Consider the following 6000-nt stretch of genomic DNA (forward strand, 5'->3'; position numbering starts at 1 on the left):
AGCATTTCGCCTCCATCGAAATGCGGTCAGCCGCGACGGGGATTCGATTCTGCGACCTCCGGGTCAGCAGTCGAGCATCATAACCAGACCACTGCGGCGGGTCGAATTTTGGCATACAGGGACATGTTTGTGTGACTGGTTTCGGATAAAAAAACCTGAACGTCCTGACAAATTTTATCAGGAATTCTGATATCAGTGCTCAGCCAAAGATAACATTTTAACGCGATGGCGCTAAAGGACCCGTGTCGCAGAAAGTGCAGTGTCGGCGTCGTGGGCGTTGGTTGTGAACGAATAATCGGCGCTGTCCGTGAGCAAAAAATCGCGATAGATGCAGATAATAAAAACAGGGTTCGAGCCGGAATAGAACCCAGATATTCTTCGGGGCATGTATTCTGCCACTGAGCCGTGCCAGTGCTCGCAACTGCTTCGGAAAAAGACCCTATAGCATCATGTCGGGCAAGGAGTCACGTAAGCGATATAATATATAATGCGGTGAAGAGACGTAGCATCGCACCAGTTGTCACATCACGCGAACTGTGTAACAACAAGCGTGTGGTTGAAGGCTGCCAACCCGTTACCTAATCACCTAAGGTGGAGGAGAAAAGTCTGCCCCCTTAGGTGATCTTCCCCTTAGGTGATTAGCGGGGGAGGCGCCCCCCACACCCCGTGCGCACGCCTATGCTGGTATTTACATTAACACAGAGAAGGTGCGCTTTGAACGAAAACCGCCTGGTACGACTCTCTTAGAGAATTGAAGGGCAGTTTTATCGGTGGAGCTCGCTATTGCGAAAGCCTTATATGTGTTATGAGTCTACCGATCCGACTTCGTCGGTGCCCACACGAAGAGAAAAAAAAAAAGACACACACACACACACACACACACACACACACACACACACACACACACACACACACACGCACACACACACACACACACACGCGCGCGCGCGCACGCACGCACGCACGCACGCACGCACACACACACGCACGCACACACACGCACGCACGCACGCACACACACGCACGCACGCACACACACACACACACACACACACACACACACACACACACACACACACACACGCAAACAAACAAAGCAACAGAAGTCGGTAAAAAGTCACGTGATACTCAAGTGAACTAATGAAGTCGTGTGACATGACGTCGTGTGAAAGTGCGGGCTGTCGCTTCCCTGTTCCCTTTTCATGTTTCAAACTTTACACCAGGAACAATCCGTTCAGCAAGTCATCAGTGACGTCTCCCTGTGACGTCGTGAGGACGTATCAAAGATCGCCCAAATTTGTGACGTCACCAATGAAGTAATCGAATGACGTCATTACATGTCATCGTCGCTTGGTCAAAAGTAAGCCGATCCCGGAGGTAGTGCGCAACACCACACGAGTTGCAGAAAGCTTCGGGAGAAGAGGTTCAATGCAATCGACCGAGAAGGCCAAGGTAATTTAATGGGTGCCTCGTGCGAGCACAAGCTTTCGCCTGCGCTCTCCTTAGTTCTGCCTTGAGGGACTGGTATACTCTTAGGTTGTAACCAACTATAGAAAGGTTTTGAATGCATACGTTCGTGCCGCTCGCGTTGGCTGATCTCGCTCTTGCGCTTTCTGAGCGTACACGTGAGAGTAATTGGACTCCGACTACGCGATAGTAATTCGACTCCGGATTAATTTTCGCAATCTCAAAAGCCATTATTGTATGATTAACAGCATTGCACTTTTACTTGTGTTTTGTATTTTAATAACTATTATTGTATAATTAGAGACATTATACACTGTTCTTTTTCCTAATATATATATATATATATATATATATATATATATATATATATATATATATATATATATATATATTTATTTATTTATTTATTTATTTATTTATTTATTTACAAATACTGCAGGCCCTGTTCGGGCCCAAGCAGGAGTGGGTAACAAATGTCAGTGACAAAATCAGAATAAAAACATAATGAAAATACAATACAAGATACGAAATTCAGAAAATTCTCAACATCAGGGAAAAATATAATTAATACATAGCAATAATGGCATTCATACAGAAATACAAAAAATCTCAGCACTTATGAGGAACATAATATATTGCAATGTTAAAAATCAAGTGCTAGGTCATTGACGAGATGGGCGAACGATTGTATTGTGTCCGCATTAACGATCTCCTGAGGTAACTTGTTCCATAATGAAAAAGCATGAGGGAATAATGAGTACTGATGAACGTTCAGATGACTGAATGGTTGTCTAACTGTCTTATTATGATGGATACGACCTAAGCGCACGGGCGGGTTGGTTTATGTAACGATTGGGTGGGATTTTAATTGACCATGGTACAATTGATAGGTGAATTTCAATCGAGAGACTATTCTACGATGAGCGAGTGTCTTCAGATTTGCCTTCTCGCGAAGGGCAGAAACGCTTGCAAAACGAGAGTAGCTAGAATAAATGAACCTCAGAGCCAGGTTTTGGACCCTCTCTATTTTTTTAATTAAGTATTTTTGATACGGGGCCCAGATCAGGTCTGCATATTCTAACCTAGGCCTGATAAGTGCTCTGTAAGCTGTTAGTTTTACGGAAGGTGAAGTGTGACGCAGTTTACGTTTTAAAAACGCTAACTTTTTTAGCGCGTTGCTACAGATGTTGTCTATATGAGTTTCCCAATTTAAATTGCTTGTAAGCGTGACACCCAGATATTTTACTTGTGTAGCCTTTTTAACATAAGCGCTATTAATGGTATATTGGAATGCTAATGGGTTTTGTTAGTTCGTAACTGTGACGGATGCCGTTTTTGATGCGTTGAGCTTCAAGCCCCACTTATCACACCAGGGGACTGTTTGGCGTAGCGCACACCCACAAGGACAAAGAAGGACACACACACACACAGCGCTAACTTTCAACTAATGGTTTTATTTTTGATCACACGTGTCCTTTTTATACAGCAAACAGGCGATCGATAAAACCAAGAAAACATGCAATAGTACAGCATTGACCGCGTGCACGTCATCACTGATCACATCTGCACCCACCTTCTTCAAGTGACATTTCAAGATACCTCTTTCTTTATCGGACAAACCTAAAGAAGGCGCACTCACGCATTTTTCTTTCACTTTTTCAATTTCAAATGCCTCGATTATTTCCCGGGTTGTTTTGTCTCGAGCCCTATATAGAATGCGAGTGCTCGCAAACTCTGGAACGCAACCACACCTTTGGCAGTGAATGCCCAGGTGGCCAGACACAGCTTTGTTGACATTATACGAGTGTTCTCTGAGTCTCTGGTTTACACACCTTCCGGTTTGGCCAATATAGACGCGTTCACACGTGAGAGGAATAGAATACACTACTCTTTCACTGCAATTTACAAACTTTTCGCGGTGCTTGATTGTGCACTCGCGCTTCTCTTTGCTGTCCGCATTAACCTTTTTGCACATCCTTTGCAGACGTTCGGGAGCGGAAAAAACTACGTCCGCACCGGACTTTCTCGCTATCCTGCGCAAATTATGCGATATGGCGTGCATGTAGGGCACCACCGCAACCTTGGTTGCCTTAGTGGCGGCTGTCTGATTACTGGTGTTCGCTCTTTCTTTTTTTCTGATATTTTCGGCGACGGCGGTTAACAGGCGCAGGGGATATCCAGAATCAATTAAACGTTTAGCCTGGGCCCACAAGCTCGCTTCAAGCTTGTGCCGGCACGATTTCATCAATGAACTCTGAAAACATGAACTTATAACCGCACGCTTTACCAACTTAGAGTGCGCAGATGTAAACGAAAGTACAGGCTTATTTCCTCGCGGTTCATAACCCCAACACACACCTGTTGACGAAAAATACAACCCGAGGTCTAAAAATCTTATGAAGTTTTCTTTTGGGACTTCATGCGTCAAGGTCAGAGGAGATAACTCAGTCGTGAACATGTTAAGCGTTCCTGAAACGACCGCGTCAAAACTGTTAGGCTCATTATTACAAACGATTAGGTAGTCATCTACATATCTAAAAACAGCAACAACATCCGTGTGCTTTACACGTGCGTCGAGAACTTGGTTACGCTTTGCTAAAAACAGATCACTCAAATATGGAGCGATGCAGGAACCTATACAAATGCCATTTCTTTGTTTCACAATGTTTCCATTCCACGTCGCATATGTCGAGTTTAGATAAAAGGAAAGAAGTTCTAAAAACTGTTCACACGACACCCCGGCAGCATTTTGGAATTGAATAGCTCCTAGTCTGTCGATACCCTCGGACACACACGCCACCAAATCGGTCTGAGGAAGGCTGTAATAAAGATCCTTAACGTCGATGGAAAATGCCAAAAGGTTTGCGCTTTGCTTGTCTTTGAAAAAATCTAACACTTGTTCCGATTTGTTTACCAAAAATGGGTCGTTAAGGGGTTTTATCGATCGCCTGTTTGCTGTATAAAAAGGACACGTGTGATCAAAAAAAAAAAAAAACATTAGTTGAAAGTTAGCGCTGTGTGTGTGTGTGTCCTTCTTTGTCCTTGTGGGTGTGCGCTACGCCAAACAGTCTCATGGATCATAACCAACTAGCCCAACAAAGCGCCTTGAGCAATTTCATATCACACCAGGCGCAGATGGACTGCAATGCATCGTTAAGTCTGGCTTGATCAGAATGCTGATCAATGTCGGCACAAATAACACAATCGTCCGCAAAAAGTCGGATTTTCACAGGTGATTGAACTGAGAAATAAATATCATTTATGTACCCTAAAAACAATAATGGTGCAAGCACGGATCCTTGCGGCACTCCTGAGTACACGTCTAATGAGTCAGAAACGCCGTCGTTGACCATCACATATTGTTTCCGTGATGACAAATAGCATGCAACCCAACGGACAATGTTCTCATCAACACCAATAGCTGACAGTTTCGTAATTAAATCATCATGTGGTACTACATCAAACGCTTTGGAAAAATCTAAAAACACTGTATCAATCTGGCCCTTAGAGTTTAATGAATTTGCAAAATCATGAGTGATCTCGGCTAATTGAGTTGAAGTTGATAGGCCAGACCTGAATCCGTGTTGGTTGTCGTGAAGCAGTTTATTGTCTTCCAGGTGTATCATAATCGCCTTAAATATTATGTGTTCTAGTAGCTTACAAGCTGTGGATGTAAGAGAAACTGGCCTGTAGTTGTTTATATCTAATGGTGAGCCAGATTTATGAATTGGGACTATTCTTGCAGAGCGCCAGTCATCGGGTATCACACAAGTTTCTAAGGAAGTTACATATATCTTATACAAATATTCTGAAACCCAGGATGCATATCTACTAAGAAAAACGTTCGATATGTCATCAGGACCCGGGGATTTCTTTGTGTCTAATTTACACAAGAGGCTAAAAATACCATCTTTACTTAAATATACTTTAGAAAAAAAATATATATATACATATATATATATATATATGTGTGTGTGTGTGTGTGTGTGTGTGTGTGTGTGTGTGTGTGTGTGTGTGTGTGTGTGTGTGTGTGTGTGTGTGTGTGTGTGTGTGTGTGTGTGTGTGTGTGTGTGTGTGTGTGTGTGTGTGTGTGTGTGTGTGTGTGTGTGTGTGTGTGTGTGTGTGTGTGTGCCGCTCATTAACTAATATTGCATAATTAGAAACGGTGTACTGCTTATTTGTACTTACAGTCTTGTATTTCATGCTTTGCTTTTTACCACTCCCCTCTCTAATGCCTGTTGACCCTGAGAGTATCATAAATAAATAAATAAATAAATAAATAAATAAATAAATAAATAAATAAATAAATAAATAAATAAATAAATAAAGCCCGGAGTTGTTTAGCGAGCACCTAATTCTAACTAAACGGATTCCGCGCACTTTGCCCTGACTGGAATGCGGCCGCCGTGGCTGGACACCTTTAGCCACGAAGCTAACACAACAGGTGGCTTCCCATACTGCAACGCTGGACGGACCCACCCGCGTCCCGGCGTTGGCCCTTTTCCTAATGCAGGTGTAGAGCGGGCCGTTTAA

This window comes from Rhipicephalus sanguineus, chromosome 1 (genome assembly GCF_013339695.2).
Source record: "Rhipicephalus sanguineus isolate Rsan-2018 chromosome 1, BIME_Rsan_1.4, whole genome shotgun sequence".
Taxonomy (NCBI): domain Eukaryota; kingdom Metazoa; phylum Arthropoda; class Arachnida; order Ixodida; family Ixodidae; genus Rhipicephalus; species Rhipicephalus sanguineus.